This window comes from Acinonyx jubatus, chromosome A3 (assembly GCF_027475565.1).
Source record: "Acinonyx jubatus isolate Ajub_Pintada_27869175 chromosome A3, VMU_Ajub_asm_v1.0, whole genome shotgun sequence".
NCBI lineage: Eukaryota > Metazoa > Chordata > Mammalia > Carnivora > Felidae > Acinonyx > Acinonyx jubatus.
Window position 1 is genome coordinate 48,237,439 of NC_069388.1, and position 27,429 is coordinate 48,264,867.

Consider the following 27,429-nt stretch of genomic DNA (forward strand, 5'->3'; position numbering starts at 1 on the left):
TATCAGTGGTAATAACAATAACCACTTTATAGGATGCTTGTGACATCCTGAATTGTGAGGTGTTTGGTCCATGTTGCCTCAGATATTATCCATCCATCACACTGTACCTTATGGAGTTAAAGAATTCCACCCATCGTGTCTCATCCAGGAGTTTTATGTGCAGGTGTATCTTCTGCACACTTGCCTCTGTAAGTCCAAACTTCTTACAGCTAATGCCTGTGACTTTCTACCATTTTCCCAGAAGTGGAAACCCACTCAGCATACACCAGGGTAAGCTGCAAGGTCCAGGGAGTGAATGCCCTGGGATCAACTCTTGAACAATGATGGACAGGGAGTTGGCATACAAATGCCCCAGTTCCCTTGCCCCTTAGGTCAGATTACTCTGAGTGCACATTCAACACATTCTCTCAGACTTCCCCAGCAAGCCTGAGTCCTAGTTGCCTGCAGCAGAAACTGGCTTAATAGCACATAGTTTCTTGGCTTCTCTCGCCATTACCTGTCCACCTCTTCCTGGAACTACCTCCCAAATAAACAATTTATATTCCAATCCTTGTTTCAGAGCCTGCTAATGGGAAGTTGGGGATCACCGTGGACATAAGAATCATAGCCTTACTGAAATGATAGGACTGTTCTGCATATGTGCTTCTCTCCTACTCACTAAGTGAGTTCTGTCCCAGAACCAGTGGAAAACACGGACTGGTGTCACACTGGGAGACAGTGTCATGTGGGAAGTGGCTTTGCTCATGAATCGATACTGCTCTGATCCACAGAGTGTCAAATCTCTTCAGGGTAAATCATATCCCAGGCATAAACAAGAGTGAATCTCAGGGAGGTAGAATCTCTCTGGATCCTCACAAATGAATGTTCCCCTGTAGAGTCTAATAAGAAAGAATATGACTTGGAGACAATCATTCATTTGGCCTCAGCAGCTATTTTAATAACTTTTAAGTGTCATTCCATGGATATCTCATCCAAAATCTCTTAAGAACTGCTTATTTGCTTTTCCAGATCAAATGCATATCCACCACAGTGTATTGCCATTTGGCTTCTGATCAGAAAAAAGTGAAGGCCTGTAGAACTGTCTTCTGCTAGTAAAGGTAATAATATACAAAGGTCATTGAAGTAAGATAGCATGCCAGCAACCATGTTATAAAGTATCATCAGATCTATGTTTCTGGAAAGCACCTTCAGGAGAGTTTTATCTGTATTTATATGTATTCTACTTTAAATTCTGACTAAGATCTTCAGTGGAGATGGACTTTTACAAAACTGTGTTCAATGCTCATTTGGAAGTCATAGCATTTGTTTCTAGATTTCAAAGGTCCTTCATCCCAGATATGTGAATCGTCCTTTACCCCAGATTCATGGTCAGGTCTCGGAAGCAATGTGGCCAAGTGAGACTGGTGAGTGAACCAGGGCCTCTTCCCTTCCTCTCAGTGGCTGGGAGGACCTTCCTGAGGACCATGGAAGAAGGCTGGCTTCTGCTGCTAGAAGAAGGGCTGCTGATGTATGGAAATCTACCTCAGGAGTGGGTTGCTAACACATAGTATTTATCATCCAGGACATGACAAAGACATGTGGCAATATAATAAGATGGGTTAACAATTAACTAAATAAATAGGTAATTCCAAAAAGGCTAAGGGAAAAGATAAGAGAAAAAATGAAATAAAACCAGGACAGAGGTGATACTCCAAATATATATTTTGAGGTCCAGAACTGGCTGTAAGCTCACCAGCAGCAATGCAAAGAGGGAGACACAATCAGAAACATGACTCACAGTGTCCAAGTGGTAAAAATAGACCAAGGACTCATGAGAAGCTCATCTATTTCTGTTCCTGAGATGAGATGCAAAGTTCTCATTGAAGCAACACTGCACTGCAATAAGCAGCATCCCCCAAAATACCCTAGCAGGAATACCTCCCCCAATTCTCCAGTCTCCCTAACCCTGCTCTAGCTTTCCATGACCCTTATCTACATAACTCACTAACTAAATTCATGGTCTGCATCCCATCCTTATGTAGAACATAAGCTTGGCAAGGACAGAGGCTTTGACTGGCTCCCTGATGCACCCCCAGCATGGGTAACAGCATCTGGTACAGGGCAGGTGGTCAGGGCATGTTTGTTGAATAATTGAACTGAAGAAATTTCATTTCGTTAGGAGTTTTCCTTACAGAGTGGATCCATGGGATTTGGCAAGGGTAGTTTTATGCTCTGCAGACATTCTTGGTGTGTGGGTCTCTGATGGCTTGTTTCAGTGCAGTGTGGATTGTGGTTTATCTAGTCCAAGGATCAAATAAAAATGCACATGTGTAAATGGAGCACATAAATAACAAAAATTTTTAAAGAAGCCCCTTGAAAGAAAATGGGGGGTGGGTTTGGAGATTGAGAAAGGGAAGGGACCCACGCAAGCTGGACTGGGTAACTGTCAGGTACCTGTGTGCCAACCAGCCCTAGCCTTGGCTGTGGATCTCCATCTATGGCTGTGAAGCTACTGGGGGCTGGGTCCTGGGGTTTATTTGCCCTGTTGTGAAGCATAGAAACTCTTAATTTTCAGTTTTCTTCAGGGTAGATCAAGCTCTAAACTTGGAAACTGTAGTTCATAAGAAAAAGCTTTTACTTCAGAGTAGTAAAAGAAGGCCAGTGGGACCAACAGAAAGTTGCGGATGGAGATGGTGTCTAGGGGTTGGGGATGGAGGTAGAAAAACAGGGGTTGGCTTATTATGGGCCTCCTAAGCTACACTGAGGCCTTTGGACTGTACCCCAGGAGCACTGTCACTAAAGGAACATGCACAGGGGTGTCACAAGATCAATTATATGTCTGAAAGACCCTTATCTGCTGCATTGGCCAGGGGTAGATGTTGTGGAGGAGCTAAGAGATGTTGAGGTGGTCTGGGTGAGAGATGGTAACAGCTGGCTCTAGGGTGACAAGGGAGATGAGTGAAAGGATCAGCAGGACTTGTTGATGACACTATTTTGATGGTGAGGAGGAGGTGGTGGTAATAGAGACTCCAAGGTTTGGGATTTAGACCAATAGTGATTCGTGGACACAGGGAGTGGGGAAGGGAACAAGTTAGGTTTTGGTGTGCATTGAATCTGATTCTTTTGAGAAGTCCTAGTGGGGATTCCAGTGGGTCTGGTAGTCATTGGCACATGGGCAGTAGTTGGCACCATGGGTTACAGGGAGACTGATGAGTGAGAAAGGATCTAAAGACAACACTTAAAGGCTGGACAGAGAAGGATGACCTGGTGGAGAATGGGTGGGAAGACCTGAGGAGGGGGCAGGAGAAGCAGGAAAAAGTGCAGCCAGAGAAGCCATGGGAAAAATTATCTGGAGGAGAAGGAAGTTGCCAAGGGGTCATATGTTTCTGAGAACTCAAGCATTGAGGAGGTAAGAACATATCCTCTTGGCTCATTGACATCTAGGCCATGGGTTTTCTCGGTGGAATGGCCAGGAGGGCACCAGATTGGTTCCTGCACACCCCTGCCCCAGATTTGCCCTCTTCACTCAACCTTGCAGCTCAATTTGGGTGGATCTGGTGCATCCACATTGGTTTCTTATACCATGGGATTTGGTTTTCGGTGGCACTGTAAGATTTTTAACAGAATTTAAATTTAGTAGAATCCCAGGTGTTCTCCATGCATACTTGTTTCATAGTTTACTCCATCCACCAGGTTAAGGCGTATCTGCTGATGGCTAATCAAAGCATCATCCTGAATAACCAGACCATAGACATCAGAGCATAGGGAGGCTAGAGCTTACTGAGTGGGTCAGAAATCACAACACAGGAAGTAAGAGGCTAGATATTACCTTGTAACACTTGAAGCGAGTTTTTAAGTGTGTAGCTAGTGACATGTCACTAAAAGTTTCATCCGTTCTTGGTGGTCTCACTGTCTCTATCCTGCTGAATGCCATGGCTTAGTGGTAACCAGCCAGAGGCTGGCCTCCGAACAGTGTTGCTACAGGGAAATGACTTATTTTAACCAGTCCAGAATAAGTGTCCCAGCATGACAGTAAATAAAAGAGTGCTATGACATAATCTCAATGCTGACCCTGAGGTTTGGGGTATGACTTAGTCCCTCCATACCATCAATTTAACTCAAGTGTTTCATTTTGGTACTACATGGTTCCATTTATCAGTAACCTCCCCCCTGTGACTGGAAGGATGCCCAGCAAGGGGTCTGTCTTCTAGGCATCCTTATCTTCAGCAGGTTTTAAGACCAAGGACACATGGAATAAGGTAAAGTGAAATCTTTATCCAAAAACATGCCACACATCCAAACAGCAGCAGACCCACATACCCAGAAAAGAAAATGTAAGTGAGGGAGTACATCCAAGTCATCAGCAAACCAAGTCAGCTTTGAGAGAAAGAAATCCTCCTGAAGATATGGACATTGTGATAGCAGTCCTCCTGATGCCACCAGAATGACCAATGGCCTGGTATATTGTCACCTTATTTTTCCTTGAAAGCTGGAGAAATGAGATGTCAACATATAAATTTTCTAAAATTCAAGTCTCTGGAAGTCACATAACATTAACACCCACCAGAAAAGGCCCTTATCTGGAAGCTCCAGACTGGCCTCTTTGCTGCAGCGGATCTGTGGCCAGCAATCCAGAAATTGTACTCCCCTAAACTAAAATGCCTACTGGTTTCATTCTGGCTTGTTTAAAGTCTGCTATGCTGTGATTTTCAGGGCAGTGGCTCTTCCTTGACCTACTAAGCCAAATTAGCATGGCCCACAGCAGACCACACAGTTCCCAGAACTGACAGAGATGGCACCTTGTCACCCACGTCACATGGGAGGGGCAGGTGCAAGTCCACTATACAAAGAGAGCAGCTGGGCAGAGGGCAAGGCAGCCTGTAGCCTGGCCCCTCGTTCAGTCCAGGGGAGAGATTGGGCTAAAGGGTTTGGGTGTGTGTGGCTTTCTTGGGAAATGATTAGGGTGAGAGTAGAAAAGTGAGAAGGGAAGAGAGGGCCAAATAATGGCTCTTTATCAAGAGTCACCACAGGCATGGGTGAGTGGTGGCTGGGGTCAGTCCTGCTGGGTGAGTTCTGGGAGACAGAGTAGGACCTCGTCAGAATTTTGACACCTGCAGTCCAGGGCTGGTGGATTCATTCTCCACCTCAGTCCACAGTGGCCAAGGCTGCTTCTGGGGGCACTGACTCCCTCCTGAGCTTGCCAGCATGTGGACCAAGACAGCACCTTCATTTGCTTGCAGTAGGATGCATCAGTGCATGCTATGGGGATGAGTGCAAAGGGTATACAGGCAGGGACCATCACATCTGCAATGCCAGAAATGCCTCAACTTTCTGATTAATCATCTATATTCCCTAGCAGTTCCAGAGGGAGGAGCAAATAATAGTCATTATCATTTTGTCCCTGCTATTGAGACCCCTGGCTTTTCTGGAAGATGCTGTTGGAGCTCACTACTTAGGCTCTTCCTTTGTACAAAGGCATGTTCCTACTCCACCCCTGGGCACCAGCAGGAACACAAATCTTGCCATTATTGGGCTACTTTGAGCAGTACAGGAGCCCAGAGGGAGGAGAGCTGTAGGGCCCATGAGAAGGCACCTATTCAGCACACAGAGCAGGTGTCCACAGGGCTGTAGGTTCCTCCTGTAGCTTCTGAGGATTTCCCTGATGGAGAAAAGAAAGTGGACTGTCACAGGCATAAGCAGGACACCAGTGACTAAGCCAAGCCTTCTCCATCATCTGAACATGAGAGAAGCAGCCTCCAGTGGTCTCCTGCTGCTTGTCTGTCTCCTCCTTGTCCAGGACACGCTGTGGGCACAGTTTGCCCACAACCTGTGGATCCCACGCAAGGAACTCATTGCCAAGAAGAGCCAGGGGGGTTGGTTGGGAGGTGTACTGTTCACAAATCCAAGAACCACTAAGTGGGGAAGTAGGGAAGTAGGTCAGTGGACCCTCATAAGAGCCCCAGTGTGAAGTGGTCACTTGGGCAGAAGTAAAGAGAAGGATCTGCATCTTAATGTGTGCTTTAAAAAAAGCTAGAAAAAAAAAGAAAGAAAACTGCTAGAGAGGAAGAGGGCATAAAGAAAGGTGGGAGAAAGTTAAGAGATTAACACACAATAGTAATAATGGGTGAGTAGAAAGTTAATATTAAGAGGGATAATATTTAAATGTCAGATGATTTAAAAGCTCCAAAGAAGAAAAAGATATATGAAATAAAAAAGATTAAAATGTAAAAAAGAAACCACAGAACCAGCAAAGGGGAAAGCCCAGAAGTTAAAGATTGTGTTTTAAAGAAAAAACAAAAATGAAACGAACAGGTAAATGTTAAAACAAGACTAGGAATTGGTAACAAAATGCATACAGTTCTTTAAAATGATAAAAAAAATTGTGATTTCTCTGGCTCCCAACTCACCTGCCTACAGGCACACAGTGGAATAATTGTGGGTATTGAAGGAGAAAGGAAATAAATAGAGGTAGAAGTAAGGAGCCTGAAGATTAAATTAAGAGTATTGATATCAGGTCAATAAGAAATAAAAACCACAATTGCCTAGATGCCAAGTCCTACAACATAATGAATTCGTAGTTATTTAAGAAACCAATACAGTGTAAAAAGATAATACATAAAATATATGTAGTGTTTCACTGGCTTGATGTGTAAATCTCTCTGGAGTGAGTTATCAGTTTCCCATGAGATGTCCTTGGGTCCTTGTAACTTTTGCAGGAACTCTTGGCACAGACAACTGTCACTCAGAGTTTATGACCTGATGCTCTATAGACATGTTTTATTTAGTCCCTAGAGGGATTTAGGGGATTCACATGAATGCATGTGCGCGCACACACACACACACACACACACACACACACACACACACACATACTTCAGCTGTCATTTTAAAATAAACCTGGATCCAAGTTTCTCTTGAGCTCTCTATTGTTTTCTTCTCTCTCAACTTACTTAAAATGTACACTTTTTATTTATATCATTAGTTATTAGTCTTAATTTTTTAATATGCGTTCCTTAATGTGCAAATTCCAGAATTAATGCTATCACCATCCTTCTCAAGAATATAAGGATCTTAGAATCCCCTTTCTGAGTTACATTATTGTTCAGTATTTTAGTTCCTTCTTACTTTTGTCACACCAGAATTCATCCTTGTTATTGTCATTATTGTTGCTATTTATATATTCAGTGCTTATTAAAGATGACTGATATTCCTCAATTACCTTATATTTGCATCTATTTCTGCCTTCTGTGATGGATCTCCTCTTGTCCAGAGAATATGGTTTAGTCATCCTTTTAGTGAAAATCTCTTAGTGGTTCATTCTTTCAGTCTTTGGCCAAATGCATTTTGTTCTTATTGGTGAATTAATAGTTCAACTAGGTATAGAATTCTAGGTTGAAAGTGTTTTTACCCTCAGGAAATTTGAAAGTATTTTTTTAATGTTTATTTATTTTGGAGAGAGAGGGAGAAAGAAAGCACAAGTAGGGGCTTGAACTCCTGAAACGTGAGAGATCATGACCTGAGCTGAAGTCAGATGCTTAACTTACTGAGGCACCCAGACGCCCCTTTGAAACTACTTTTCATTTTTGTATGGTTTACATGGCAGTTACTGAGAAATCTATTCTTGGTTTGCTTTTTTCATATAGGGAATGTACATATTTTTTCTTTAGTTAAGTCATATTTTTATATAGTTTTAATATAAGATCTATAGGTGTGGAATCCCTTTAGTTTAATTTGTATTATGTGTTTTTGGGTCTCCAAATTCACATCTTTCATTAGTTCTGATAAATTCTCAAATCTCTTTAGACATTGCCTCTTCCCTAATCTTAGTGTTATCTCATTCAGGAATCCCCAGTCTATTCTTCTAGAATTTCTATTGGTTGACTAAGAGACATTGCCATTTTTATCTTCATGCTTTTTACATTGTCTTTCATGTTTTCCATTTTATGCTGAATTCCAAGTAATAGCATTAGTTCCACATTCCAGTTCATTTATTCCCTCATGGGATAGTTCCAGTTTGCTCATTCACTTGTCCATCATGTTTTAAATTAAGTATATATTTTTATTTCAGGAAATTCCAATTTACCTTGACTCTTTTGATAGCATTTTCCCCTAGGTGGGTTTAGTTCCTTCCTGTATTCCTTGAAAAAAATCTTCAGAGAGACTTATTTTGTTACCTCTGTCTTAATGTTTATTATCTGAAGTTCTTGGGCAGCTGCTTAATCTGTTAACCCAGGCTCATGGTGGATTGTTTCTTAGTAAACTTTAGATTTCTGAATTGTGACCCTCTTAACCGGAACTCTAGCTGAAAATTTGGTTGATATCCTGAGGTGAAGGTGTGTCACACAGGTACCCCAGGGGTTCACTGACCTGAGCTTACTTTTTCATGGGAGTTTCTCTGCTGTCCAGATCATGACATTAAAATCTCAAACCTCAGCTCCCCCTGGGGTTGAATTTCCAGCAGAGAACTTTCTCCAGTCTCAGGCCAAGTGGACCAAGCCCTGTTTTCTCCCTCATTGCACTGATGGGGCAGAGTGAGCACTTTTACTGGGGGTCCCATCTTTATGTGGGGTCTCAATTCCTGCTCCTTCTCTGAGGAGACCCAAGGCCTGTCTCCTCTCTCTACATGACCATTACAACCCAAGGCTTGTTTACTGAGACTTACCTCTCTCTTTAAAGATGCAGCAACATCAGTTTACATTTCTGGCTCTGTATTTCACTTCTCTCTTTAATTTTTGTCCCTGAATATTTCCCTAGCTTTCTTGTGAGCTCATCTATACCTTTAAAGGAATCTTTTCTGTATTATGCAACATGCTTAGATACTGTGTTTCAGGAGGTTTTCACATTGTATAGTCAGTCTCCATGATTAAAGCAGATTTCTCCAGAGAGATCTGAAGATCTGGCAATACCAGGTCTGTTTCAGCAGGACTGAAATAGGCTAGAACCTTAAGCGGGGGAGTGTGCTCTGTTCAGTCTCTAAGTTATAACTTGCAATATTTTTCTCATCCCTGTGTTGGCATTTATGATCCAGCATTATATGGTGCCTACGTTGCCTAACTTTGAGGCTTCTTCTGTCAAAGCCCACCTGCTAAAGACCAACATGAGCACCTATAGTCAAATGAAATTTCTTGTATTTAGCCCCCACAGCAAGCCAAATGGGCAACGTGGGATCTTGGGAGCATCCTCAGTAGGGAGGAAAAGGTCCTTAAAGGATTAGAGCTGTGCTAAATTATTCTCAGGAGCATTTGGGGCAGGAGCAGCCATAGGTGTGATACAGTGGAGAAGCATAAATACAGTTCAGTAATTGGATGTTTCAGTAACCTGTGTTCAAGAGGCAGAGGAACTAAGCAGAGTTGGAGCCACCACTGGTAAGAAGGGCACTTGCTCAGAAGCAAAGTTTGAAAGCACTTTTATAGCTGCAGTAGGTTTCTTGTGCAAGAACATGATTTGTGGGGTTTTTCCTGTCCTGTTGGAAACATTATATCAGTAGCAATCAGCAGGGTTGATTTTCAGCTTTCTCACTTCTTAGGGCTTAACTAACCTTTAAGTGAACTGTTTTTGTCAAAGAGAAATCCCTTGTTCCAAAAGAAACCTCAGTTCTTCTGAAGCTCCTGCAGAAGGGGTAACTAGGTGCTTGGACCTTCCAGTGTCCCAGTCTCTGGTTTCCTGCCGGGTTGATTCATAAGGACCATAAAGCTGTCATATATGTGACTCACCACATTTCACCGCTTGAGTATATTTCTTAACACTGTGTTTTCACTCTTTAAAGCTCATTAAGGAATACACCTAAGAAAAAGCCAGCTCCCATCTGTTGACAATGTAATGAAATCAAGGAACCATCCCCACCCTATTCTTCTAAAGCCTTTATTCACCCTTTATCAGTCTAAACACCCCAGTATGAACCAAGGCTGGCCCAGCCTGTCCTTGGAGCATGCGCCTCATTCCAATTTGTACCCCTTGACCTTCACTAGGTTTGTGAAAGCCATCACTGATGGGCAGAGAATAACTGAAGAGTAAATGGCCATGGGAATAAACTTGAGATATTAGCATAGGAATGCTGGGTTGAAATGTGACTCATTTTCTATGTCAGAGCTCTGATGAATTAATTTCAGCTGTTGATTTTTCTTATGTGTTTCTCAGGCTGAGCTCGTCCTCTGTCACATGAAAGTTCAGGAAGCAGCCTGAGAGTTTATTTTGCTAATTAACTCGAAGGTAGGCCATGTATGCCACCCATGAGATTGTGCATTCATTTCTGAATCTTTGTAATAAAGAAACCGTGTTTCTATATTGAAGAAGCACTTGGTTATTGGAAAACTCTGGGGGATATCATTTTTTAGTTTTTATACCTTCAGTTTATTTTAGCAAATCTGAGGTTTAGAAAAACCAGTGCATGGGGAATAGCAAATCACTTCACTGTTTTGTTTTTGTGGATATTTGAGATCTCATGTTGTATCCTAAGTATCTTTTGGTAGATGATTTATGATGTGGATGATGACCTTGACCTGGCCATGTTTTCACTTTTGGGTTCATTTATGTGAACTTGGAAGAGTATAAAGCATATTACTCTTTTTTAAAATTAAATATATTTATTTATTTTGAGAGAGAGAGAGAGTGCAAGCCGAGGAGGGGCAGAGAAAGAGGAAGACAGAATCTGAAGCAGGCTCCAGGCTCTGAGCTGTCAGCACAGAGCCTTCACGGGGCTCAAACCCGCAAACTGTGAGACCATGACCTGAGCCAAAGTCAGACACTTAACCAACTGAGCCACCCAGGCACCCCTGAAGCATATTATTCTTGTGAAATTCTCCAATTGTATCATGCACATTCCTTTCACATTTTAACATTTCTTAAATTCTGAAATAGGGATGCATCTTACAATCAAAGCCTACTGAGACTTGATGAAATATGACAAGGTTTTCCCCTGAACAAATCTTTATGTGAGTAAATCTAAATGAATATTGACTGTATAAAGCAATAACAATAAATTATTATGGGGCTTAACTATACGTATTAAATACAATTATAGATATCTATTTAATAATATTTTATATATTATATACCATTTAAAATAAGGACAACAGCAGTGCTAGATTGAAAGACTGTGGTCAGACTTAACATGTAAGTTTCTTGTATTTTTCAGGAAATGATGAAAGAACCAATTTATATTAAACCCAAATCAGTTCAAAGGTACCATATCTCATTGGCTTGGACACCAAAGTTATTGCTTATGTTTTTAAAGAAAGTCATTTTTTTATTATGGTAAAATATACATCACTTAAAATTTATCATTTTAGCTATTTTAAAGTATACAGTGAAATGACATTAAGTGCATTCACATTGCCCACAAACCATCTCTAGAACTTTTTCATCATTTCAAACTGAAACTGTGTACTCATTTCTCCCTTGCTTTGGTCCCAGGCAACCACCATTCTGTTTTCTGTCTTATAAATTTGATTATTCTAGGTACCTCATGTAAGTGGAATCATATATTATTTGTTTTGTGTCTGGCTTATTTCACTTAGCATAATATTTTCACGGTTCATCAATATTGTAGCAAGTTGCTACATAAGCTGTGCTACATAGCAAGTTGTAGCATAAGTTGCTTCCTTTTTGAAACTGAATAATAATATTCCATTGTATGGGTAGCTCACATTTTGTTTATCCCTGAATCTGTTGGTAGGCAGTTAGGTCACTTCCATCTTGTGGCTATTGTGAATAATGCTGCTATGAACATGGGTCTACAAATACCTCTTTGAGACCTTGCTTTCAGTTCTTTGGGGTATATACCCAGAATGGAATTACTGGATCTTCTGGAAATTCTATATCTAATGTTTAAGGAACCACCAAGCTGTTTTCCACAGGGGCCATGACATTTTATATTTCTACCAGAAATATATGAGGCTTCCAGTTTCTCCATGATGAAATGATTAAAAAAATATTTTTGTTTGTGGTTATTTTGACTAAGATAAGAAGCTCAGGTAAAATATTAAGTAGTATGCAAAAATCAATAATGAAAATTCCAAACCTCTCACCTCGACTCCTAACATATTGTGCCATATCCCCAACCTGCTTCCCAGAGGCAACTCCTTTTCACCTTTCTCTTTTGACAGTTACGCCATGCCTTGACTGCTATGTTCATCCAGTTATTTCTTGATCTGTTGAGTTTATATTCTGTCCAATGGGTTTCCTGCTTTGAAAAGGTAGAATTTAGGTCACTCAAGGTTAGCATTTAGTTCACTAACACTATTCCCCATCTCCTCCCCTCCTCTAACTTTCTGGCGTTGTATAATTTTGAGTTCTCCCATAGGTTCCTATTATATCTTAAACTTCCATATCCTGTCTTCCTATGAGGCAGGATGAGGCTGTGGGTGGCAGTTTTTTTTCACGCTGCTTCCCTTGTTCCCATTTACCTTCCCATGGAGGTTGGCTATGTCCTCACTTTTACATTAGAAGTGAGTCTAGCTTAATGGCTATGAGTCAGACCCTAAAATCAGACTTCCCGGACATGATTCTGGCTCTGCTGCTTACAGGGGGAAGGCATTGAGCAGGTTACTTAGGTTTTTGGTGCCCCAGTTTGCACATCAGTGAAGTGAAGTAACAGCAATACCTACTTCACAGGGTTATTTAGAAAATTAAACATGATAAGCCTCATAAAGATCTTAGCACAGTGTCTGGCATTTGGGTGTCTGGTCAAAATGACAATTATGATTATGGAGTTGATGGTGACTTTGTCAGGACTGGTAACCTTTAAAATCTGCTTTTTAATTGTATAGATTCCAAATGTTAAATTATTAAACAGTTATTATCATGCTTCTATAAATGCTAGGACTATAAACCCAAGTTGTAGTGATAAAACAGTATTTCTTCTCTTCTGGTTTCCTGTATCATGACCACCTGTACTAGAAGAAAGAAAATATTTTTAGTATCTAGATCAAGTGCATTCTTTTATATTTCATGGCTGCTTAAAATAATGGGAAATTTTGTTTTGCTTTTGCGTTTAGATTCGTGGAATTCTTATACAATTTTTCTGCTGTGTGGAGTTTTTCCGCGGAGTTTCTAAATGACGTTCCTTTAATATTGAGGGAAGAAACCTGCATCTTCCTCCCAGAATAGCTGGTATCTTCCAGCTTTGTATTTGATCTTTCCTCCTCAGAAATATGGCCTTTGTGAAGCCCACACATGTTTGTTATAAATTGGACAGATTGTTGATGGACAGCTGCCATACGGGGATTTTTTTTTATTCATTTCCGGAATTATTCACTGTATCTTTTGTCCCTGATTATCCACTTCCTTGGTGTCCATTATCATTTGTTTTTCCCTAGAGTGAATTTGTAAGTTACTTAATTAGGGAGAGTATATGTGAGAAAAATTTTATGAGTGTTGAAAATATTTCTTGTTGTTGTTTGATTTCCTTTTTTTGCTTTTGCTCACACTTGAATGATTGTTTGGTTGGGTGCATAAATTAAAAAGTGTTTTCTGCCTGCATGTTCATACATTGTGGAAGGATCACCACAGTCCAGCTAAATGACTTACCCACCACCTCTACTGGGTTACCTTTGTATGGTGTGTGCATGTGCACACATATGTGCACATATGCTGGGAAGATTTAAGATTTATCTTCTTAGAAAATTTCCAAAAAGTACAATACAATATCATTAGCTGTCATCACCACCCTGTATTTAGATCTCCAAAACCTACTCATGCTCTAAACTGAAACTTTGCAACCTTTAACCAACATCTCCCCATTTCCCCCACACCTTCCATCCTTGACAACCATCATTCTACTCTCTGCTTTTATGAGTTCAACTTGTTTATATTTCACATGTAAGAGATATCATGCAGAAATTAATGTAACATTGTGTGTCAACTATACTCAAATAAAAAAGTTTTTTAATTAAAAATGTTAACCAAAAAATAGGAAAAAAAGTTTTTTTTCTTCCAGCTCTCAAGGCATTTGCTGGTTGTCTTTCCAACATGTGTTGTTGTAGTGGAAAGTTCAATGTCAGCCTGTATGCCTCTGTCCCCTTGGCCACCATCTACCTCCCCCATCAAGTCCTGGCTGCAGCTTCCACTGACTTTCCTTCAGCAATTTGAACCACTCCTCATCTACTGTGGCTTTTTAAGTCTTTATTTTGTTAAGTATTTGTTACTACTTTCACTTCTATTAAAATCTTTTTTTTATTCTTTTGCAAACATTTTAATGAGGTCTTCTTCAAGAGACAGAAGAAAAATAATGTGTGCTCAGTGCTTCCTCTTGCATCAGAAGCAGGGCCCCATTATGGATGTATTCTCTGTCTCTCTGGTTAGTCTTATTAGAGCCTTGCTTTTAGAGAGCAAACTTCTGGCTTTGTTGTTTCTCCACGTTGTATCTTTGCTTTCTATTTCACTAGTTTCTGCTCTTAGCTTTATTACCACCTGTCACATATATTACTTCCTTTTACTATTACTTTAGCTAATGTATTTATTTAGATGTCAACCCCTTACTTTTTGGCCTTTATTTCCCTGATAAATGAATTTAAGCCTCTATGTTTCTCTCTTGTATTGCTTCAGCTGCATCCCTTGGTTTTGACCCATATTTTGTGTGGTTTGGTTTGGTTTTCTTTTTTTTAATTTTTATTATTTAAAAAATATTTTAGTTAACATACAGTGCAATGTTGGTTTCAGGAGTAGAATTCAGTGACTCCTCACTTCTACACAACACCCAGTGCTCCTCACATGTTCCCATCCTTACTACCCATCACCCATCTAGCCCATCCCCCACCCACCTCCCTCCATCAACCCTCAGTTCTCTATCATTTAGAGTCTCATGTGGTTTGTTTCCCTTTATTCTCTTCCCCCCCTTCCCATATGTTCATCTGTTTTGCTTCTTAAATTCCACATATGAATGAAATAATAGGATATTTGTCTTTCTTTGATTGACTTATTATGCTTAGCATAATACATTCTAGCTCCATCCATATCATTTCAAATGGCAAGATTTCTTTTTTTCCTTTTTTTTTTTTTTTTTTTTTTTTTGGTGGCTGAGTAATACTTCATTGTATATAGTTTTGATGTGTAGTTGTTCAGTATGATTCATTTCTAAATAAGTTTCATTTTGTTTTAATTCTTCTTTGGTCCCAACTAGGAAAGTATTACTACTACTACTAAGAAAGGTTACTCAGTCGGTTAAGCATCCGACTTCAGCTCAGGTCATGATCTCATGGCTCATGGGTTCAAGCCCTGTGTCAGGCTCTGTGCTGACAGGTCTGAGCCTTGGAGTCTGCTTCAGATTTTGTGTTTCCCTCTCTCTCTCTCTGCTCCTCCCTTGCTTGTGCTCTCTCTCTATCTTTCTTTCTCTCTCAAAAATAAATAAGTAAACATTTTTAAAAAGATATTAAAATTCCTTTGGTTTAAGTCTCAGTTTTTTTATTGATCTTTAAATGTCTTATTTCACTTTGTGAAAGATAGTTTTGTTGTACACTCTTCAAAGTCAACAGGTGATTTATCTCAATATAGTGAAGATGTTAGTCCATTGTCCTCTGGCTTCAATGATCGTCCATGTCTGTCACCATTTTCATCTTTATTGCTGTGTAAATTATCTTCCCTTTACCTTTCACCACATTTAGGATTGCCTTTCAATTCTGTGTGCATCAATTTAATGACAGCATGTCGATGTGGTGTTTATCAGTAAATTTTTGTTACCTATCAGTTCTGAAAATATCATAGGTAACATTCCTTCAAACATTACTTCTCTTTTCCCCAAGATTCTTCTCTTTTTCTGGAACTCCTCCGAGAAGTAGGTTAAATCTTCTTATTCCAAACTCCATTCTTTTAACTACCAATTCAATTTTTCTATCTTTTTTTTTCTGCTAATGATACATTCTGAATACAAGAATACCTCATTTTCTTGTTCTTCATAGGTACTGCATTTTTTTTACAGATTGATGGCTTGTGCCAACTCTGTGTCAAGAAAGTCTATTGGCACATTTTTCCAACACCATTTTCTCATTTTGTGTCTCTGTGTCACATTTTGGTAATTCTTACAATATTTCAAACTTTTTCTTTATTATATCTTCCCTTGAGCCAAAGCCTAATTCAGAGCAAAGCAAAGTAAATTCTGTGAAAGTTGAGAGAGGTGAGGAAGCTGCAAAAGAAAAGTTTGTAGTTCACAGGGGTTGGTTCATAAGGTTTAAAGAAAGAGTTGTCTCCATAACGTAAAAGTGCAAGGTGAAGCAGCAAGCATTGCTATAGAAGCTGCAGCAAGTTCTCCAGAAGATGTAATGAAGATAATTAATAAAGATGGCTCCAATAACAATATATTTTAATATAGATAAAAATAGTATTTTATTGGAAGAAGATGCCATCTAGAATTTTCATAGCTAGAGAGGAGAAGTCAATGCCTGGGCTTCAAAGCTTCAAAGGTCAGGCTGACTTTATTAATGCAGCTGGGGATGTAAGTTTAAACCAATGCTCATTTAGTATTCCAAACCTCTAGGGCCCTTAAGATTTATGCTAAATCTGCTTGTTCTATCTAAATGAAACAAGAAAGCCTGGATAACAGCACATCTTTCACAACATGGTTTATTTTAAACACACTGTTGAGAACTACTGCTCAGAAAAAAAGATTCCTCTCAAAATACTATTGCTCACTGGCAGTGCACCTGACCACCCAAGACCTCTGATGGAGATATACAACAAGATTGATGTTTTTGTGCATGCTCACCCAACATCCATGGATCAAGAAGTAATTTCAACTTCTAAGTTTTATTATTTAAGAAATATTTCAGTAGGCTATAGCTGTCATAGAAGGTGATTCCTCTGATGGATCTGGGCAAAGTAAATAGCAAACCTTCTGGAAAGACTTGATCACTATAGATGCCACTAAAAACATTTGTGAGATTCATGGAAAGAGGTCAAAATATCAACATTATTGGGAGTTAGAAGAAGTTGATTTCAACTCTCATGGATGACTTTGAGGGGTTCAGGACTTTTAACAGAGGAGGTGACTGCAGATGTGGAGGAAACAGTGAGAGAAGTGGAAGCCTGAAGATGAGACTGAATTGCTACAATCTCATGGTAAACTTTCACAGATAAGGAGTTGCTTCTTTTGAATAAACAAAGAAAGTTATACCTTGAGGTGGATACTACTCCTGGTGTAGAAGCTGTGAAGACTTTTGAAATGACAACAGAGGATTTAGAATATTACATAAACTTAGTTGATAAAGCAGCAGCAGGGTTTGAGAGGATTGATTCCAGTTGTTAGAAGTTCTGTGTGTAAAATGCTATCAAATAGCATCATCTGTTACAGAGAAATCATTCATAGAAGAGTCAATCAATGTGACAAACTTCACTGTTGTCTTATTTTAAGAAATTGCCGCAGCCATCGTAGCTTTCAACACCCACCACCCTGTTCAGTCAGCAGCCATCAGCATTGAAGCAAAACCCTCTACTAGCAAAATGATTAAAACTCACTGAAAGCACAGATTATGGTTAGCATTTTTTATCAATAAATTATTGTTTAATTAAGGTATGTACATTGTTGTTTGCTTAAACATAATGCTGTTGCACACTTAATAGACTACAGTATAGTGTAAACATAACTTTTGTATGCACTGGGAAACAAAAATATTCACTTGACTCACTTTATTGCACATTCACTTTCTTGCAGTGGTCTGGAACAAACCCACGATATCTCTGAGGTATCCCTATATTTTTCTTGAGTCCACCTTCTAGATTATCTTTTTTTCCCTCCATCTGTGTCTTTTTGCTCTATAAATTTTAGTTCTTCTTTTATATTTTTATTTCAATTGAATTTTTTTCAGTTTTTGAAGTTCAATCCATTTTCATTTTTCTACTTATAGTCTCTTGCTACTTGCTCATTTTTAAATATTTCTATTTATCTGTTTCTGTAAATATTTTATAAATCATTTTTATATTTCTATCTCTTCTATATTTCCATAAATATTTTATAAATAATTGTTCTATATTCTTATGATTTCATTACCTAAAATCTTTGATTGCCCAAAGCTATTTTTTACCTACTGATTCTCACTCACAGTGACATGCATGCAGTCTTTTGTGCATGCTGATCTTTAATTGTCAGCTCATTGCGTGATTCGATTATGTGGTTAAATATGGGGATCTTTTCACCACAGAGGTTTGAATCTATATCTGCTGGTAGCCAGGGCTCATCACTTACTTGAAACTATGTCAGAACCTACAGAATGGCAGCTCTCAGAGCGTGATCTTTGGATCAGCATCATCAGCATCACCCAGGAACTGCTTAGCTATGAAAAATTTTTGATACCCTTCCACAGTGAATAAGAAACTGTTGGTGGAGCCTAGAAATCTATACTTAACAAGCCCTCCCGGAGATTCTAAGGCATGGTTAAATTTGAGAACTTTTATGAAGAATCGTAGCTGAGAATGAGGGTTCAGTCTCAACTTCTTCATCTTGTTTCTCTACCAAGCCTGTATAATTTACTATCAGTTACCGTTGGCATTGTAAATCAATGTAATTCTGCCCCTTCTAGAAATGTTTTATAGGATGGTGGTAATTTTGATGTTTTCCTTCACAACGAACAGTATCTCAAAGTATATTCTAATCCAGGGTCTTATTTTGTAGTAAGAGAAGCCCTCAGAGCCTCTAGTCATCTTTAATGCTAAAAGTGACACTCTGCCCATTAAGGTTTTAATTTGACAAATGTATTTTTTTGTTTCTAAAGTTGTAAGTCCTTCATTTTTAAACATATTAAGCACATTTATTTTATAACCTTTATCTGATAATATCAATAGCTGCAGTCATTGAGACCTAATTTGGGTAATTTTGCTCACCCTTACTAATTGTGACTTATTTCCTTATGTGTTTAATTTCAAACTGAGGTTTCTTTTAACATTGTCTATGGACATCTTCTGAAGCCTGTCTTTAACACATTCTTCCAGAAAGGATTTGCATTTGCCTCTGCCAAGAATCCAGGTGTGAGGTTTCAGCCCCAAACTCTCCAAAATAAGAGTTCAATTGCATTTTTCAAGGCACATTGAGAGTGGGAAATCTGAGTGTGAGTGCAGACTTGTGGTTAGAAATTCTCAGAGATAAAGTCATCCTAGCACCCTCTAGAAGCATCGGGTTACCCACAAGAATTTTAGAGACAAGAATACCTTCAAGGCTTTCTGTCTCTGTCACTCACTGATGGGGAGGAAGAATTCTTGCTTGAGTCTGTGTCCACATTCAGTCTTCTCATTGAATTCGTTGATCACATGGGCAGCCTGTATATCTCCAAACCATAGAGTGGTATTTGAGTTGGAGGTGGGGGTGTCACTGCTGTTGATGGTAATGGTAGAGGTGGCATTATTTGTGCTGATGATAGTGGTGGTGTTAATGGTGGTGGCATGATGGTACTGATTGTGGGTGGTGGTGATGGTGATATTGGAGGGGTTATGGAATTAGTAAACTTTTTCTGTGAAAAGCCAGATAATAAATATTTCAGGCTTTACAAGCCATATGGCCTCTGCACAACTACTCAACTCTGCCTTTTTGGTGCAGAATAGCCATAGGCACATATGAATGAATGAATTTGGATGTGATTCAGTAAAAATTGATTTATGGACACTGACATTTGAATATTTTATGGTTTTCATGTGTGTTGGAAAATACTTCTTTTCAGCCACTTGAAAATTTACAAAAATCATTCTTAGCTTTTGGGCAATACAAACAAGCTGGATTTGTCCTGTGGGCTAGTTTGCCAGTTCCTGGTGGTAGTATAGTGTTGAGAATGATGATGATGGTGGTGGTAATGGTGGCCGTGATGACAGTGGTAGTGATAAAGGTTGTGAAGGTAGTAGTGAAGAAGGTGGTGAAGGTAGAGGTGGTGATGGTGGTGATGGAGATGATGGTAGTATTGATGATGGTGCTGAAGGTAGTGGTATGCAGATTGTGGTGGTGGTGGTGGTGGTGGTGGTGGTGGTGATGATGGGTGGTCATGAAGATGATGGTGGTGGTGGTGATGGTGGTAGTGGTAAAGTGGTGGCAGTGAAGGTACTGGTAGTGATTGTAGGATGAGGATGTTCCTAAAGTGGTGGAATTGGTAGAAGTGGGTATGTAGGTTCTGTTGGTGAAGAAGTCACTTCCCACATCTTTCTTAAAACTGAGATGGAATTTCACAAAACTAAAGCAAGTTGGCAGAACTTTTATAGGCAGCAGTGGCCCTAATACACAGGTTTTTCTTATTTCCAGTACCACAGCATTTCCTCTGCACTTCTCTGACCATTAATGAATAAGATTTAGAATTCCTGCAGATCCTTTCCCAGAGGTATGGTAACAAAGCCTTGCTCACCAGAAGTTTGGATTGGCTTTGTGCACAGGAAGTCCCAGGTCACCAAAAGTGATAAGTTCGATGATGCAGCATTTTGCAATTGTAATGTTCCATTTAAATGTTAAATAACAATAACTGATCTGGTTCTGAATGCTTCATTAACTGTCTCCACTGCCAAATCACAGGCTTTTCTATGAGTTTCTGCCAAAGGCAAACTTTAATTGTTTTAATGAGGATTTGCAAGCAGCTCTTTTCTCTCAACACTTGGGCACTGGCAGAAACACATACATCATTTGCTTAGCAGGAGGGAAGTATTTCTGTTTACACAAAAGGCTTCTAACAGTGCTGGGGTTTAGGGAAGACCCAGCACCTGGTGCCCTAATGGTTTCCTTAATTGAGCTGTATGAGAAGGGATTAAAAGTGTTAGGAGCAATCCATGCCTGTCACACATCCCAAGCGTTCTGGCTAAACTAATCTGCTAATTAGTTAATTTTCCACATCAGTTGCATAGTTTGCTCTGTTCCATTTTTACTTGGAGATGCTGCTCTAAAGGTTGTTTTATGTGTTAAATGTAACTGTTACTACACAAAATCCTTGGCATATAAAGGTTCTTAATCAGCCACAGAAGTACAGATATTAGATACTGCTTTGTAAAACTCCTTCTACTCCACACTAAACATATCCTAAGCCCACAGTGCAGATGGTTCAATCTTCCTGTGGGAGGGGTGTGTGTGGAGGTGGGGTGGGGCAGGAGACAGAATCATTAAACATATAGAATTGTTCACAGACTCAGAAAAAAGAAAAATACGAGACAGAGTACTTCCGTTTGTCTCTGCTTCTGTGTTGATGCCTTTGTTTGGAAATCACTATACTTACAACACTGGTTCCCAAAATTTATATTTGATTTTTTTCTAGTTATTTCCTCAGAGCAAAGCATCTATTAAACATTAGAGACAATCCCAATTTCTTCACGGATAGGTCCATGTGTAATTCTGCTGTATTGATAGTACGTAATTCCTGGTGGAGCATGCTAGAATTCTTTAAAAAGGGTGTATGTTGTAGGGGCTAGAAGCAGACAGAACATAAAATTGCTCAGATCCTGTTCTTAGTGAGGAAGAGGGAGGCTTTGGCTGCAGCATGGGCTGCCTTATTCTGACTTGAAACTCTGATATACCTAAGCATCTGCTGTGTTTGGGTATCTGAGTATTGGAGGAGGCAGACTCAGCCTGCAGTGTTTTTTCCATTAGCAGGTCACATGGCCTGCCTGTCAGTGGGATTTCTCTGGTCCAGCTAGTGTTTGAGAGACTCCATCTCTACTTACCAAACATCTATGGCACCTGTCACTCTGTGTTCCCAGCCATACATGAAATGCCTTTTCCTGCAGAGGGACAGACTGAAGGTTTTTGTTTTGTTTTGTTTTGTTTTGTTTTGTTTTGTTCTTAAGATAATTTCATTCTCACTATATATTTGCCAGAAAAATAATGCACTATTTTATCAACCATTCAATAAGAGAGATGCAATAAGAGTTAGCCCAGTAGCACATAGGAGCTCAGTGGTAACAACCATATCCCAATGAAAGCAATAAATAAAATGCAGTATATCCCTAAAATGGATTATTATTCAGGCATAAAAGGAGTGAAGTGCTGATACATACAGCAACATTGAAAGCATTATGCTAAGTGGAAGAAGGCAGACACAAATACCACATATTGCATGATTCCATTTATGTAAAATGTCCAGAATAATCAAATCCATAGAGACAGAAGGTAGATTAGTGGCTGCCAGGGGCCGGGGAAGGGAGGAATGGGGGAGGGGAGGGACTGCCTAATGGATATGAAATGATGAAAATATTCTGGAATCAGATAACAGTGAGGCTTGCACAACTCTGTGAATATACTACAAGCCACAGAATTATGCACTTTAAAAGGTAGTGAATTTTATAGTGTGCAATATATCTGAATAATTATTTTTTAAATGAATGAAACTACTAATGAAAACAAAAAAGAGCAACAGAACCAGGATCTTCCTGAAATATTGCATATTCTTCAGATGTGAGAGCTGATGATGCATGCTTCCCAGCTTCTCAGGTGATGCATCACTATGACTCCACCTGGACACAGATACACCTGGGTTCAAATCCTACCTATTCCTTTGCCTCACTGGAGTATCCTCTCTGTATGTATTTAGATCATTCACTATTAGGATTTAGGATCTTGTAGAATTTGAAAGACACCACCAGAGACATGACCCCGGAATTGCTGAGGCCGCTGGGGGCTTTATTTTTCTTGGTGAAGAGTTGGTGAATCAGTCTTAACCTATGCATTAGAGGCCAGAAAACCTGATCCCCAACTCATTGTGAGAGAATCCATCTTTTAGAGGGCAGGCTTATATTATCCTACCTGAGACTGCTCTATGGACCCACATTGCCAATTTATCAATTAGTAGTGAGGAATCACTCTCTTGGGGACCAAGGGCATGAAGCTTGTATGACCCCACACACCCTGTCCCTGGAATAAGGCAGCTTATGAATTTTCAAAGAGAATTAACAGTCTCATAGGCTTGTTTTTAATTTTTGTTTTAAAATGTGTTAATCCGGGGTGTCTGGGTGGCTCAGTTGATTAAGCATCCAACTCTTGATTTCTGCTGAGATCGTGATTTCATTCTTCATAGAATTGAGCCTCATGTTGGACTTGTACTAACAGCGTGGAGCCTGCTTGGATTCTGTCTCTCCCTCTCTCTCTGTCCCTGTCTTGCTTGTGTGCTCTCTCTCTCTCAAAAGAAAAAATGAATAAACTTAAAAAATAAAATTAAAAATAAATAAACAGTATTTATCAATAAAATGTTCACCTAAGCCAGCATGTTATCCTTTGCTGTGGCTGGCCTAGGAGGGTTTCCGTCTCTTTAGATGGCTTCTGTTTGGGTATGTTAAGGCAAATAGGTACCTCTTCTCTAAGTTCTGACAAGAGAACCGAGTTCAGTCATTCAATAATATCATAGTATTGTGAGCTTGTAGACATATAAGCTGGTTTACTTGGTTCCCTTTTCTCTATAGAAATGGTGCTAGCACCTCACAGGCTTGTGGGATATTAGTCTGATGCCTTGGGTTCCTTCTCCAAGAAGCAGGTCCCAAGACAAGAATTCAAAAGCACCAGTACCAGAGAAGGGAAACGAGATGGTTAGGGAAGGTGCCAACAAATGTCATGTTGCCCAGTAAGATAATCTCTGGGAAATTGAGGGGGCAGTCCTTCTGGGGCCTTAATAGAGTATGCAGAACACCTGCCTCAGACTGTCCCACTAAGGGACAAAGAGGCAGGGCATTCATCCATCAACTTCCCATCTCTCATTAATGGAAGCTGCACCAGGGGCCTTAAACCCCTCTGACCTGGCCTGTGACAGCCAAGATAGCATGGTCAGTTCCTGGAATGGTGGGACTCAGGGCAGGGGTAGGAGCAGGGGCACCCATGGATTTAGCTCACGTGGTATATGTGAACTCATCATCATCATCCCTCAACTTTTCCAAATCCATCCCTTACCCATTGTTTCCTACTTTGGTGACATCTCGTCCACCAGGGGCCTAGGTCAGAAGGAGGGGTGCTTCATCTGCACATTCTCCACTCCTCTGCCTCATTATACATATTCAAGAGAGCACCCAGGCCTATTGACTCTGCCTCCTACTTGCCTCCTGGACTGCACACATCTCTCCATTCATGGGCCTTCTCGAAGTCTAGCCACCAGCACCTCAGTCAGGATTCCTGCCGCCAGCCCTCTCAGATACACATATGAAGGCTCCTCCTTTCCATCCTGCTGCTCCTCACTGGATGCTTGAGGTTGTTAGGACAGGCTCCAGTGCTCCTGCCACCATTCCCACCCTCTTGTCTCTCCCAGACCTCTGCTCCATCCAGCTACACTGCCCTTTGTGCTGCTTGTTCCCTGCCTCAGAGCCCTAAAGCATTTGACAGCTAGAAACACTTTCCTCCCATCTTGACCCTGAAATCCTCCTCACCCTTTAGGTCTTATCTTTAATGACACCTCCACAGAAGGCTCTTTCCCAATCCCCTGGCCAGGTTATTGCACCCAGTTTCTTGTGTATTCACAAAAGGAAGGCTTCTCCTTGTCTAGAGTACTGGGTATACTTTAGTGCTTATTCAAAGACAGTTTTTCTCCTGTGCCCACAAAATGTCTGTCAGGTGGATTCATGGAAGTCCCTGGTACGTGCTTACCATGTGCTAGTGCTGGATACATGCCGTTTTCCTTCCTTTCTGGTTTTGGGGGAGGAAGTTTTGAAACTTTTCAGGTGATGTTGCATTAGGGGCTGAGGCTACCTCTGCTCTGGAGACCTGGCTTTTGTCCCCCTGGAGCCTGATTCTCCAACCCCAGGGTGAATTTCAGTTGCACTGAGAGATCACTGTCACTTGGGGTGGGGAACATTTGCTGGTCCAGGTTAGAAAGCCTTCAGGATCCAGACTCATGCGGAAAAAGTGCTTCTATTATCTGTAGACATCATTCTCTTTAATTAAAATAATGATGGGATGGGAATAATTACCTGTTTGGGAGCAGGATCATAGTAGTTTGCTGATTTACCACTGGCTCATGTGCACAAACTTTCTAGATGAGAACAAAGTGCTTGCTATTTGTGCCAAAGGAAGTACTGGGAAATTGCTTGTTGAAAGTCCAACCCTCATCACCACATATATGGAAATATGCTCTCTCCCTATATGACATAGAATTTCTGGCTGGAATAGCTTCTTCCTAAGTAAAAAGATTATTTGTGAATCAAAAAAAAGTCATAGCATTCAATAACTGAATCTAACATAGGTGAGCTTTTAAATGACCCACCTCTCTAGGCTAATGGCTAAACAGTAATTTCCCTTAATTGATAAAAAAAGAATGTTTTATTTTCATCAGTGCAGTTCTTGTCACATGTATTTGAGGGTTCATTTGTAGCCTATAGTAGCAAAACATCATTAGCTATTCATCAAGCCCTCGTGGACTCGATGGATGATCCAGGACGCATCTTCTGAGTTGCAAGGATGGTAGAACTGGTTCCTGACCTGGAGGAACTTGCAAACCAGTTGAGGCAAAGCCCTGTCCCACGTAAATCCCAGAGGGAGCATGGCAGGTGTTGTCACAGACGTCTGACCTAGACATTGCTCCGTGGGGGAGGTGATGTGTAGCAAAGACTGCTTCTGGAGTGAGCAGAAAGCCAGGGACAAGAGAGGTGGGACAGGAGAATGAGATAGACGCAGTGGGCTCAGCACATGCAGACACCAGCTCAGAGCATAAATTTGTCTTCAGGAAAATGAGACATGGGGCATCAGGCCTTGTAGTCCAACCTGAAGTCTGCAGTGTGGACAGTGGGCCTACATGACCCTCTCCAGAGAGATATAATCACGAGCCCCAGTGTAATCCTGGCCCTCACACCAATGACCCTGGGGAGGGACTTGGAGAGCACCATTCATAGTTTTTCTACAAAAATGCAACAATGTGAATAATTTTGGGAGATTTTTCATAAACATTTCTATTTACCATGTCTTTTGAAAAATTAGAAATGGCAACGTGGAAACAATTCAGCATGGGCAGAGGCAGCAGGTGTCAGGGGCCAGCGGCTGCCCCCAAGCTGGATGGCGGTGCACCCTGCCAGGTCTGGGGGCCAGGGGCAGTGACGTGGAGACCTTTGGTCTGACCACCAGCTGAAGAGGGCTCTCTGGGTGGCCTGAATCTGAGGGATGTGTCAGGTATAACAGAACTGGTGATTGCAGGGGACAGAGGGGTGTAGTAAAAGTTGAGAATGGCTTCTGAAGGGATGACCTGTATGAAGAGTGATTTTGAAATTTAGTTTGTTGTCAACAGAAGCACCAAGAATGAAACACCAACTCACACACACATACACACACACACACACACACACACACACACACACACACAAAGAGTAGGAGGACCAAGAACTCTATCCTGAGCCCTGCTCCCAACTTTTGTGCCCCCACCTTCCTCATTATTACCTGCTTTAGCTGTTTCTCTTCCTGGGTGGATTCTCTGTCTGGGAGGCTGTTCACAGCTCTTTTTCCATGAATTATTCAGAAATGGTTTTGGGTAAATCCTGTCTCTTGGACCTGAGGAGCAATAGATGTTGAGGCCAGCTATTGTTGCCTTCATCTCCTCCCGGCTGAGCCCCATTCTGCCTCCAAACCAGTGAATGAGCTGCACTTAGTACTCAGCTTGTGATCCTCAGAGACCCCTGAGCAAGTGAGGTTTCCAGCTGCCCTGTCTCTCAGGGCCCTGGGGTCCCCATCTCAGTGTTCCTGGGTCATGGGGGCTGTGCTCTGAGCACTGTGTCCCTAGCCCAGAGCTCTCCCCCTGCTTCTGGGAGTCAGTCTCAGGCCATCTCAGTGTTAGAAACCCCATTCGTCATCCACAATCCTACCTAAACACAGTCTTCTGAAAAGTGAAAAACTACCCACAGCTGGAAGAATGGTTGTACTTATGATGAGTAAGTGAGAGGGACACAGGTCACCTGTGTTTGTCACCTCTACCTTCCAGACACCCCCACACAGACCCCCACAGTTAAATAGGAAGTACTCACTGTGAGGAGCACATGCTTTCTAGCAAGGTCTCTAAGTACCTGTGCTCCTCGGGAAGGCCTCCATCATCTGCTGTGACAGCAGCACAGGAACTGCTGGTTGAGAATGCTCTGGCCACTGATGTCACTACTCATGTGACCTCTTTATGATCGGTTTGTCAGAGATGGAATACACAAAACTCAGGAATCATAGTGCTCTCCTGGCTCATGCCACCCTAAAGGTTCCTGCAGGGCTTTGGTCCCTCCCCACTGCACTGAGGCTGGCTGAACGTGCACACAGTGCTCTGTGCATCAGAACCAGACCCCCAGTGTTGGCAGTGTTTTCTCCTCCACCCACACCCCATGCTGTCCGCAGACCCACCTGCCTCTGAAATTGTCATATTCCACTCAAGGGCCTTTCTTCCACAATGCCCATTGATTGTCAAAGTAAAGTTTTTCTGTACATTAGCATTCAAGATCCTTGTAATAAAGCCTCTGCGCCCTTTAACTTATCTCCTGGCCCTACTCTGCCAGAATTGCCCCAACACCACCCGTACATGTCCCTGCCACTTTGCCTGGTCTCATGCACTTCACTCTACCTAGAACATT

At 41.0% G+C, this 27,429-nt stretch overlaps 1 protein-coding gene across 11 annotated transcripts in view; it reads left to right on the top strand.

Moving 5' to 3' along the window:
- Window positions 1-27,429, top strand: part of SYNDIG1 (synapse differentiation inducing 1) — a 179,511-nt gene that overhangs the window by 38,056 nt on the left and 114,026 nt on the right. For 2 of the 11 annotated variants that reach the window (XM_053200320.1, XM_053200324.1), the window contains exon 2: window positions 20,186-20,261. The exons of the other annotated variants lie outside the window; for them this stretch is intronic. The gene's annotated coding sequence lies outside the window, so the exon portion shown is untranslated. The remainder of the gene's footprint in view (window positions 1-20,185; window positions 20,262-27,429) is intronic. 11 annotated transcript variants of the gene reach the window in all.